General features: G+C 38.0%; 1 protein-coding gene and 1 non-coding gene across 3 annotated transcripts in view; both read right to left on the bottom strand.

Annotated features, from left to right (window-relative positions):
* Window positions 1-12480, bottom strand: part of MORC1 (MORC family CW-type zinc finger 1) — a 167884-nt gene that overhangs the window by 55309 nt on the left and 100095 nt on the right. The window lies entirely within an intron of this gene.
* Window positions 9186-9398, bottom strand: LOC119468482. Its single transcript, XR_005197159.1, has one exon. It is a non-coding gene; the product is annotated as a small nucleolar RNA U3 (small nucleolar RNA).

Genomic DNA, 12480 nt, shown 5'->3' with positions numbered 1-12480 from the left:
CCTCTCTCTCTTTCTCTCTTTATTATCTAAAAACGTAATTTCAGCTTCTGGACCATAAATGAACAGGTAGTGGACAGGATTTGGCCCCTGAGTAATAGTTTGTGACCTTTGTTCTATATCCCCACTATGCTTACCAAAATGATCATTTGTCTTGTGTTCTTTCCGACTGTATGATTTCATTTATTGTTTCTTTTTTATTAAGTTCTGCAAATTATGTTTTATTTCATTGTATCCTACAGTCTCAGCATCTCTTCATAAATGTATTTATGGATTAGAGTCTTCTTTCATAAAAATGACTTTTTCCATTGAGTTTTAAAAAATGTATGTATAAATGTGTATGTTTAATTGCCTTCTGATGTGCATTTTTCTTTTTCTTTTTTCTAATTTACAGCTTTGGTGAGATATAGTTGACAAACAGCAGCACAAAATTCCAGTATGTAATTTAATAGATTTTTGTATATGTATAATAATCAAGATAATTAACATACTGATTATCTCCAAAAGTTTCCTTGTCTCCCCACCACCTCTCCCAACCGTCCCATCCCTGAGCAATCACTGATCTGCTTTCTCTTGCTGTCAATTAGCTGCATCTTCTGGAGTTTTATATTAAGTGAAATCACACAGTATGCAATCTTTTTGTCTTTGGCTTCTCTCACTTAGAAGAATTATTTAAAAACTCATCCCTAGACTGATGCAATGGTTCACGCCTATAATCCCAGCACTTTGGGAGGCTGAGGTGGGTAGATCACCTGAGGTCGGGGGTTCATGACCAGCCTGACCAACATGGTGAAACCCCATCTCTACTAAATATACAAAATTAGCTGGGCATGCTTGTAATCCCAGCTACTCAGGAGGCTGAGGCAAGAGAATCACTTGAATCCGGAAGGCGGAGATTGCGGTGAGCTGAGGTCATGCCATTGCACTCCAGCCTGGGCAACATGAGCAAAACTCCATCTCAAAAAAAAAAAAAAAAAAAACTTATACATATTGCTGTGTGAATCAAGACTGCATTACTTCCTATTACTTAGTTTTCCACTGAATGGACATGCCATAATTTGTGCTTCCACCTCTTGATGGTCATTTGGATGGCTTCTAGGTTTTGGCAATTACAACAAAGCTACTTACTATATGTACACAAGCATAAGTTTTGAAGAGGACATATGCTTACATTTCTCTTGACTAGTACCTAGGAGTAGAATATCTGGGTCACATGATAGGTATATTTTTAACTTTTAAAAAACTGCGAAACTAGGCTTACTCCTTTAATCCCAACCCTTTGAGAGGCCAAGGCAGAAGATCCCTTGAGGCCAGGAGTTTGAAGCCGCTGTGAGCTATGACTGAGCCACTGCATTCCAGCCTGGGCAACAGAGAGACCCTGTCTCAAAAAACAAAGACCAAAACAAACAAACAAAAAACCCTGCCAAACTGTTTTCCGAAGTCATTTTACCATTTTACATTTTCAATTGCTGCTCTATATCCTAAGTCAACATAGTGTAATCAATCATTTTAACTTTATCCATTGTAGTAAGTGTACAGTGGTATCTCATTGTGGTTTTAATTTGCAGTTTCCTTAATGATTAATGAAATTGACACTTTCCACGTTTATTGGCTATCTGCATGTCTCCTTTGGTGAAGTACCTGCTCAAATGTGTCTATTTTTTAATTGGACTGTCTTATTACTGGGGTTTTTTTTTGTTTTTTGTTTTTGAGATGAAGTTTCATTCTTGTTGCCGAGGCTGGAGTGCAATGGTGCGATCTTGGCTCACCATAACCTCTGCCTCCCAGGTTCAAGCGATTCTCCTGCCTCAGCCTCCTGAGTAGCTGGCATTACAGGCATCTGCCACTACCCCTGGCTAATGTCATATTTTTAGTAGAGATGTGGTTTCTCCATGTTAGTCAGGCTAGTCTCAAATTCCCGATCTCAGGTGATCCACCCACCTTAGCCTCCCAAAGTATCAGGATTACAGGCATGAGCCACCGCACCTGGCCAGGTTTTAAAAGTTTTCTCCATTCTCCAAATACAAATCCACTGTCATATTGTTTTGCAAATATTTTCTCCCAGTGTGTGGCTTGAGTTTTCAATTTCTTAACAATGTATTTTGAAGAGCAAAAGTCATTAATTTTGATAAGGTACAAGTTTTACCTTTTTCATTTTATAGTTCATGCTTTTTGTGTCACATTTTAGAAATATGCCAAACACCGGGTCTCTAAAATTTCTTCCTATATTTTCTTCTAGAGGATTATCTTTACATTTAGCCCCATGATCCATTTCAAAATAATGTTATATATGACATAAAGTAAGAATCAATTGATTCAAAATAATCAATTATTATTTGGGGGGAATACATGGCTATCCAAATGTTTTGGTTCCATTTGTTGAAAAGATTCTTCTTCTCTCACTGAAATGTTGTGATCCCTTAGTTAAAAATTGGCTGGCATGTATGTGTGGGTCTATTTCTAAACTCTCTATCCTATTTCATTGCTATCTTTGTCTCTTTTTACACCAACAGAGTTTTATTACCAGTATTAAAATTAAGTAGTATGAGTCCTCCCACTTTGTTCTTTTTTAAAGTTATTTTAATTATTCTAAATTCTTTGCACTCCATATAAATTTTAGAATCGGTTTTTAACTTCTATCAAAATACTTGTTTGAATTTTAATTGAGGCCAACTTGGGAGAACAGACATCTTGGCAATGTTGACTCTTTGAGCTCATGACATAGAATCTGTCTCTATTTATGTGTTTTATTTAATGTTTTCAGTAGTGTTTTATAACTTTCAGTGTACAGGTCTTATACATCTTTTGTTAAATTTATCTCTAAGTATTTCATATATTTTAATGCTACTGGAAATGATATTTTTCAATTTCAATTTCCAATTGTTTGCTGCTAATATATATAAATAGTTGATTTTCATATATTGATTTTGTATCCTGCAACCTTGCTAAAGTTCATTTTAGTAGTTCTAGTAACTGTCTGTAAATATTATCTGATTTTCTACATAAACTACCAAATCTTAAAAGAAAAAAAAAAAAAAACTTTTACCTCTTCTTCTGCAATCTGAGTGTCTTTTATTTCTTTTTCTCTCTTTTCATACCATCTAGAACCTCCTGTACAACGTGGAACTGGAGGGGTGGAGGGAAACTCCCTTGCCTCATTTCTGACCTTAGTGGGAGAACATTGATTCTTTCACTAATAAGCATGATTTTAGCTGCAAGTGCTTTGTAGATGCCCTTTATCAATTGAGAGAATTTTCTTCTATTCCTGCTTTCCTGAAAATTTTATCAGGAATGGCTATAGTTGCTTCTTTTTTGTCATTTTATTTTGCTAGAATTCTTCAGCGTTTTTCTTATGGCATTTATTTATATGTTATATTATTATATGGTTTCTTATTGAAATTGTACTGGAATCTTTTTCTTTTTTTTTAGTGTATCTGTTTAGATGCTATATTACTTTGTTTTTTTAAAACATATCATTACAAAAGTTAGTTTTTCCAGGTCCAGCTCTTTACCAGAGTTTTCTACAGAAAGGGTAAGTGGAGGGCAAAATTCTAGGCAAGTTATTTTTCACAAGGAAAGCTTCTCTTCTGAACTCTACAAAAAAATAATGCTTCTGCAAATTATGACTTATTTGAGTCCTTTCCTGTGCATTTCACATCTTCTACTTCTGTGAATCAAAGTTGCTCCAGTAGGGTTCCTGTTGCCTGCTGGCTATTTCAGACAAAAGGCCATAGCTTTCCCATCTCTAGATGTATCCTTCTTCAGTAAGTGTATATTGGTATTAATTCTTTTGATATGCTATCACTGGGCTCTTCCTTCAATTTCTCTCCCATTATTCCTGTGGAGCTCCTGCATCATCTTGATTGCTTTGAGCAGCCCTGAGAAATATGTTCATATACATCTATGCTATGGCTTGAATGTGTCCCCCAAAAACATGTACTGGAAACTTAATCTGCAATGCAACAGTGTTGGAAGGTTGAGCCTAAAGGGAGGAGTTTAGGTTATGATGATTCCATCCTCATGAATGAATTAATGCTAATTATTACAGGGTTTGAGGCTCGAGGTTCAATCTCTCTCTCTTGCCCTCGTTAGTTCTCTTGCATTCTGCCATGGGCTTACACAGCAGGAAGGCCCTGACAAGATGCTGGCACCTTCATATTGAACTCCCCAGCCTTTAGAACTGTGAGAAATAAATTTCTTTTCTTTATAAATTACCCAATTTTTGGTATTCTGATATAGTATCACAAAATAGACTAAGACAGTTTCCTAGTTTGACTAAAATTTCAGTTTACATTTTTGTCTTCCATTTTCTGTGTTGCTCTTAGAAGACTTTCAGAAAAAGAATGGGGAAATGCTAAGTCTATATAGCCATATTTATACCAAAAGTTCCCTATAACACTTTACCTACCTTTATCATTGTATGTATCACAGTGTCTAATAGTTACATGTTGGCATGTGTGTCTCTCTCAATAGACTGTAAACTCCCAATCATTTGTTTTACGTGTAGTACCTTGTACAAGATTTTGAGTATTATAGGTTCTCAACAAAATGTTGATAATTAGCAGGATAAATAGATGCTTCCAGAGCCTACTGGTCATCTCTTTCACAGCCAAAACAGTGCCACAAGTCTACTCTACATTCAAAATATGGTTACTTCTCCACTACTTGTTGGAACTTATCACACCATTCAGATGCTTTATATTAAATTCCAGTGTATACTCCCTTCCAGTGTTTGTAACACTCTGGGATGAGTATTGCTCCTGATATAGCAAAATGGATTTCACAATGTGTGATTCTGTTAAATTATTTGGATTTGTAATATTTTAGGTGCTAGCTTGAAGATAATTATTTTGTGCTACATAGTTTTATTGTAATGGATTTTATCCTGAACTACTAATCATATCACTAAACGGAATTTTAAGTAAATAAAAATTTTATAACTTCTATAAATTATGCTCTTTCATTTTAACTTCAGAGTTGCTTCAACCAAAGAACTTGAGATATTATAGAAAAACATGGCAAAGACGTCTCAACTACATTTTGAGTAGAAAAACATTAATAATTATGGTCAATTAAAACTTTTTTGTATGTTTGCTTTTTTGAGATGAAATCTCACTCTGTCACCCAAGCTGGAGTGTAGCGGTGCAATCTCTGCTCACTGCAACCTCTGCCTCCCGGGATCAAGCGATTCTCCTGCCTCAGCCTCCCGGGTAGCTGGGATTACAGGCGCCTGCCATCACGCCCAGCTAGTTTTTTTGTATTTTTAGCAGAGAGGGCGTTTCACAATGTTGGCCAGGCTGGTTTTCAACTCTTGACCTCAAGTGATCTGCACTCCTTGGCCTCCCCAAGTTCTAGGATTACAGGTGTGAGCCACTGTGCCCAGTCCCAAATAAAACATTTTAAGGTAATACAGAAGTAAGAACAGAGACAGTAACCACCTCTAGTAACAGGATGAAGGCAAAAATTTACTCATAATTAGAAGAGCACAGCAGGAGACAGAGGAAGAGCTCAAAGACAGCAGCACTGAACACCCTTTCTCCATTAGATCTATACCTAGAAGGTTTTACCATAGTCAATGAATGGGTTACGTTTTAACTGTATCTTTAGTAAAGTGCACCATAACCTTAAGAACATCAGGTCTGTTCTTCCCACCCATCTGGATTCTGCTCATCTTCTTCCTTAATTCTATCACATGCTACTTTCACTTTGGAACTCCAGGGGTAGCTCAAATTCAGCCTTTTCATCTCTTAAAAATTATCTATCTCTGAAATGCTTTTCTCTTCTTTATAATTTATAGTTCTTCTAATTCTTTCAGGATTATTATCAATGCTCTTCATATACACAAAAACTTCCTTTCTCACAGTTGTCCTTTCTCTGAATTTATTATACCCCTCTTGACTTCCCTTCCATTCCCAATCCTGCCTGAGAAAAATAGTCCATCACATCAGCTATGCTCTGCCATGCTATCCTAATAATCCTCAGTCTTGGATCAATCACATCATTTTCCATCTCTGCAGAAATTCCAGGTGCTAAAATTTGTGCAAAGTGAATATCTCTTATCCAAAATGCCTGGGAAAAGAAGTAATTCCCAGGACAGTCAATATGGGAATCAGATTTGGGATTCTTTTTGAATTTTGGAATATTTGCATATAAATAATTATTTATCTTGAGAACCCAAGTCTGAACATGGAAACCATTTATGTTTCATATACACCTTATACACATAGTCTTAAGGTAATTTTATACAATATTTTAAATACTTTTGTGCATGAAACAACATTTTGACTGTGTTTTGGCTGCAACCTGTCACCTAAAACCAGATGAATTTTCCTCTTGCAGCGTCATGTTGCACTCAAAAAATTTTAAATTTTGGATTATTTTGAATTTCAAATTTCAGAACAGTGATGCTTAAACTATATATAACCACTGAATCCACACTATAGGAAATATGTCTGGTTCTCATACTCTTCTGGACGATCTTTTCACTTTTCCCTAACTAATTTCTGTATCCATCTCCACAAAGATTGTTCCAAATCTTTACTGTACCCTCCACATCAAACCTGCGTCTTTCACTCAGATGACCCTGCCTCCTCTTTAGATAGTAGAAAAAAAATTTGAGGTTTTTAGGTGTGTGCGTGTGTACACCCTTAACTTCTTGTCCACAATCTCAGAGGAAAATAGGTCCCTCCTCCCGCCCTAACTTAAACTCCGCAGCTGGGCCTTAGTAATCCTTCCTTCCTCTCCTTGCTGGACTCTCTACATAAAAAAGGTCCCACGACACCTGTGTGCTATATTTCTCCAATTTTACCGTTTTTTTTCTCTTAGTCCAGAAACATTTTCTAATCTCACTCTGTCACCTAGGCTGGTGTGCAGTGGCGCCAACTCCACTTAATACAACTTTTGCCTCCCAGGTTCAATCGATTTTACCTAACCATGAATTTACTTCAACCCTACATAACGCTCTAGATGTAACCACATGTTTCTTTGATTCTTTAGTACAAAACTTCCTGACACAGCTTAATACCCATGGCTGCCATGTCTTTACTTCCCATTCGCCATTTCCCCTCATCCCACCTGGCTTTCCCTCTGAAACTTATCTTGCTGAGGTTGGTAATGGCCTTTCTGTTATAAGGCCCAATGAACTTAGCACAATGCTAAGTACTTATCATTGATCATAATAGATACAGAGGAAATACTTGCATACTTAATTTAATAATCCAATGGAATTGAAGTGAAAAGGTCAAAGCAAAATGTAGAACACAAGATTAGGGCCGGGCGTGGTGGCTCACACCTGTAATCCCAGTACTTTGGGACGCCAAGGTGAGCGGATCACCTGAGGTTGGGAGTTTGAGACCAGCCTGAACAACATGGAGAAACCCCATCTCTACTAAAAATACAAAATTAGCTGGACATGGTAGCACCTGTTTGTGATCCCAGCTACTCGGGAGGCTGAGGCAGGAGAATCACTTGAACCCAGGAGGCGGAGGTTGCTGTGAGCCACAATCATGCCATTTCACTCCAGCCGGGGCAACAAGAGCAAAATTCCATCTCAAAAAAAATAAAATAAAAAATAATAAATAAATAAATAAAACCCACCAGATTAGGGGAAAGTTTTCTAAAGCATTAAGACAAAAAGTAGGATACTTTATTTTATCTATTGAAGCATCCTCTGTGGAAAGAGCAATTTACACATAATTAGTGCACTAAATCTACATGTTAAGTGTACTAAATGAAGCTGACCTAAATGAAAAATGTAAATAGTTCCCCTAAAAGTTTTCCTTCTAATTAGAGATAGAGATTTCCATTAATAGATACATTTCCACTAATAGATGAAGATTTTCAGCGTAACTTTTGGGGTTGGCCTATAGTTTTAAAAATACATTTTTAAAAAATCACATATGTACTTTTTTGAGGAATACAGTCTTCCATCTTTGATTGCGTTTTTGTAAAATAGAAATCTGAATAACAGTTAATTTACTTCAAAATCTGAGTTACTTAATGAGTTTACCAATGATAGCATCATTTTTATCATCATCATCTTTTCAGATTTCAAAGAAGAATCATTACCCTAGAAAGCTGAAAATATCAGTATTCATTTTGTAAATGACACTTATAACTTCTGCCAGCAAGACTATTACACTTCTTTATGAGTTCAGAAAGTCCTGCAAATCACAGACAGAATCAGTGAGAGCTGCATGAGATGAACTGTCTCTGCAGTTCATCTGAAGGATTCTCTGAAGAATCCTTAAACCAGGAATAAAGAATTGAATAGCGGTGATGCATAGAATCATTTGGGACGCTGGCAGAAATGCAGATTCCAAAGCACCAGACTCAGAGATTCTTGTTTAGTCTGTCCGGTGTAGATCTCAGGAGCCAGTATTTCTATAAAATTGTGACACTGCTCTCTACCAGAAAGCCCCATAATTGTAGAGTCACAGCCCTGGAAAGTAAAGAATGCTCCTTTCTAATTTTCTATCAATTGTCTGTGGGACTATACAGAAAATATTTTTATGTTTCTACATAGTTAGGATTTTCTGATTAAATTTACTTCACTTGGGACCTGGACTAAAAAAGCAAATCTTAGAATTTGATCTGCAACTGATTATTAGTGGAGAAGGCATCTAAAGAGATTTGCCTCCAGAGACATTTACCTCTCTGGAGGTATCTGTTTACACTTTAAGGGAGGAATAAAATCTGGGACCACAGAGACAAGACCAGAGTTGTCAAGCTGAAGAAACTAGTCTCCTCTTTCCCTACCCCCAGAGATCTGTTTATATTCCAAAGGGTAAGAGTTACAACCCAGGGTCCTTCCCAAAGAGCCAGAGTGTGGAAAGGGTGGTTGCCACTCTCCTATAGAAATGTCCGGATACATTTTCTTAGGAGTTCTCTGCCTAGAATACAAACTGTAGGATATCATCTGATCTGACTCTCACCCGATCCATTGCTCCAGGGGTAAAAACTGGAGCAAAGGGTAATTAGCATGATTACTTGTATCATAACAATTTGTTCTGCTTCAGAAATATCATGCTTATATTCAAAATAGTATTAGTAAATACAGATATTTGAAACATAACTGCTTGTGATAAAAGATTGGCAACTAATATTCACGGGTTCTAAAATTTGAATGAGTCTTTGTGAACATCTAGCTTAATTCCCCACCCCCGCCTTTTTTATTTGTTAAAGCAGGAACCACTTGCCTGTGTCCTCTCCCTATTCCTCTCCCAAAGGGAGAGAGGAATAATCACCAATAGCAAATGAATGCCCAGCTGCAGTGAAGCAACGCTGGCTCCACACTCAGGAGAGAACGCTGTGCCTCCTCCTCCTGGTTTCCTGAGCCCTAAATGTTCAGAGAAACTTCTCTAGAAATGACCTATAGGCATGATTCCTGAAAATGCAGTCTTCTTCTTCCTCTTTTCCCCAGGCTGGGGATACTCAGATCAAGGACTACGGACACCAGACAGGCCTGAGGTCACTCAGCTAATGAACAACAGAGCTGGGACTTGAAAGCAGGGATCCGAACGCCAGGCCACAGCTGTCCACTACATCCTGCTGCTTGTACCTCCTTCTTCAAAGAGCTCCTAAGCATTCCTCCTTCTATAAAGCTTTCCAAAGTCACTTTGCCTTCCAAATCTGCCTGCTATAGGCAGAGCTACTCAGAAAAAGAAATTGATTACTATTAGCAGTTAATGTCGCAATTTCTCTTACACAGAAGAGCAACTGAGCCAAACTGAAAGCAGAAAAGCAGTCATTTGAACAGCTTTGAACTAAGAATCAATCCTATCTTTCAGATGCACCCCTATTCCTACATCACGCTGGCCAGAGGGGCAATACAGTTCAGTAACAGAATGAGGGGTCTAGAGCCAGTCTGCATTGCTGAAATCATGGTTCTGCAGTTTCCTAACTCCATCTTTGGCAGGTTATTTCTCTCTGACTCGGTTTCATCATCCACAAAACAGGAATCATAATAATAGTAGTACTGTAATCAGGATTAAATGTTAGTGCACTTAGAGCACTAATAGAGGCACATTCTAAGTGTTATTATCATTTCGCCCCTCCTTTCATCCTTCTCATTAGGCTTCTTCCTCTCTGTAATATGTACAGTTATAGGAATTAAGTAGTTTTAAAATTCACCAAAAGTATACATAATTATGGAAATCTCAGGGAGAGACTGGAGAGAAGGGAATTGGAAATATGAAAAATATGTAATTATCCTTCATTACAAAATATTCTGCGGTGACCACATGGTATAATACATGCAAAAACAAATAGTGGGTGAACCGTGAAGTACATGTAGCGTAAGCAGCAACGTCCCTCCCTTACACAAGCCTCTTCTATGGCGCTGTCCTAACTTCACATTTATAATTTGGTATTTTTTACTTTAAAAGGATCCCCAAAATTGTATGAACCTCAGGCTCAAACAAAACAAAATAGAAACAACCTAGATCTGCTCCTGTTCAGAAGCATTTTAAGTAATACTTAAATCCTTATTTTCAAACACCAGAAATTATTCCTAGTGGTCTTGGCTAGTGCCTACGAGACCTTCTTGGGGTCCCACCAAGAAGAGGAAAGGTTATTCTAGACCATTGTGAAGGAAAATTCACGGACTAATGTCAGTTCTTTAGGACTGCATGCAAACCCTGATGTGCCAGGAGACCTTGTGACCTGGTTAGAATGCTGGACTTGGTGGGGGAACACTAACTGAAGGAGTAGAGAGGTGAAATCACATGCTGGTAAAGTACAAGGTGAAAAACAGACCCCAATTAAGATGAAGTATGAATTTTACTCAAGCCTCTAGAAATTTAGACAGAGGAAGGGAGCAGATTCAGATCACAAATATGATTGGGGGCAAGGGTTGACTGAGGTTGAATCAGGGGTACAAGATACAAGATTTAAGTTCAAAATCGGAACAACAGTCATGAAACACAGTTCCCCAAACTGAATTCAAAATATAAATTTAGGTCCTAAGTAAGAAGGAAATTGGATTGAACAAGTTGAAAAACAGATTCAAACTCAGAGAGGAGGACTCAGGCGGGTTGGTGCCCAGGGATACAGGCGCAGAGGCACAGATTTCCTTGAAAGGGGAGCAGTGAGCAGGCTGCTGTGGAAGGAAGCCAAAGACTTGTCTCTTACTGTAAGCAGAGTCAGGGAACAGGCCCTGAGGTGTACCCAGGACACCAGGAAGCCTCTGATAGTCCCCGATTAACATGCACACTAACTGGGGACTGGCTGTGCATAGAGTTCAGATGCTTAAGGAGTTTTTGTAGGGTAGAAATCAAATAGGTGTATTTGGATTAAAACCCAAATTAGTATTCCCTGCAGTGAATATCATTTCAGGCAACACATCTGAACCTCTACTCCTCTCTCCATTTCTGCTGATGTGAACAGGAATGGCTGACTGGCATGCAAAGAGAGGGATGTAATGAGGCAAGACTGCCTGCCACTATCTAAGCTACTGGTGTCCTTCTTGGAGGAAAAATGTGTTCCCTCTGGGCTCAAACTTCTCTTGGCCTTTGAAAACAGCATTTGGTCACTTCTGTGAAACTCAGGAGTAGACAGCAATGGATGGTATTCCTCAGTGTCAACCCCATGGCAAAATAAAGATACTTATGAAGCCAGGAGCTGAGAACGTCCTGAGTTCCCGGCACCACACTGTGCCACAAAGCCAGGCTCTTCTGATGCCCATTAATCATCAGTGCTGCCTGGGTCAGTTCAGTAAACTACAAATGCTGTTCCATCACATCAGCTTCTCAAGAAAGGACGAGTAAGAAAATAATTTGGACAATCAGTGCAAGTTAAGGAGTTGAACTCCTGTTAGACGCCCACTGTGGCCAACATTGCACCAGGTGTGGTGGTAGGAGGTACACAGAAGAAAGCAATACATGATACCTGCCTTCAAGGGACTTGTACTCTAGTTAATCATAAGCGATTTGTTTAATGTCTCATTTCGTATGCCATGAACACAGGGCATAGGACCCAAAAGTGTGAATATATTATGCATTCTGTCTCTTCGAAAAGCAATACATCACCATAGAGAAATGAGATATTTGCAGTAAGAGCAATAAAGGAAAATATTTCATCTACAATAACTAGAATAGCCACTTATTAGACAAGGGCCTTTAGGTGCCACAAATTTTGGATCATGACAGTTTATATAAGGAGACTGAAAAGCACTCTTGAAGAATAAATAAATGTATTTTCTATGGCATCTGTCACTATAGTTATACAGATTTGAAACCTCAGCAGCCTATACAATAATGACACATTAAAAAGATTAAATTCTACATGGAAAAATGCATCCACATTCTTCATTACAAAGTCGTACTCAGATACGCCATTCAATTTGAAAAACACAGCTAAAAGTTCAGCAAGCCTTCTTTGCTCTACATTTACTGCTAAAACAACCAATGTGGGAATTGCCAGATTATACTATTTCATTTCTGAGTAGTATGTGTGTCCACATGAGCACTGAAAAAGAGCGGAATT

Source organism: Cebus imitator, unplaced genomic scaffold (assembly GCF_001604975.1).
Source record: "Cebus imitator isolate Cc_AM_T3 unplaced genomic scaffold, Cebus_imitator-1.0 Scaffold439, whole genome shotgun sequence".
Classification (NCBI taxonomy): domain Eukaryota; kingdom Metazoa; phylum Chordata; class Mammalia; order Primates; family Cebidae; genus Cebus; species Cebus imitator.
The sequence above is the reverse complement of the archived record's forward strand: the minus strand, read 5'-3'. Positions and strand labels throughout refer to the sequence as shown.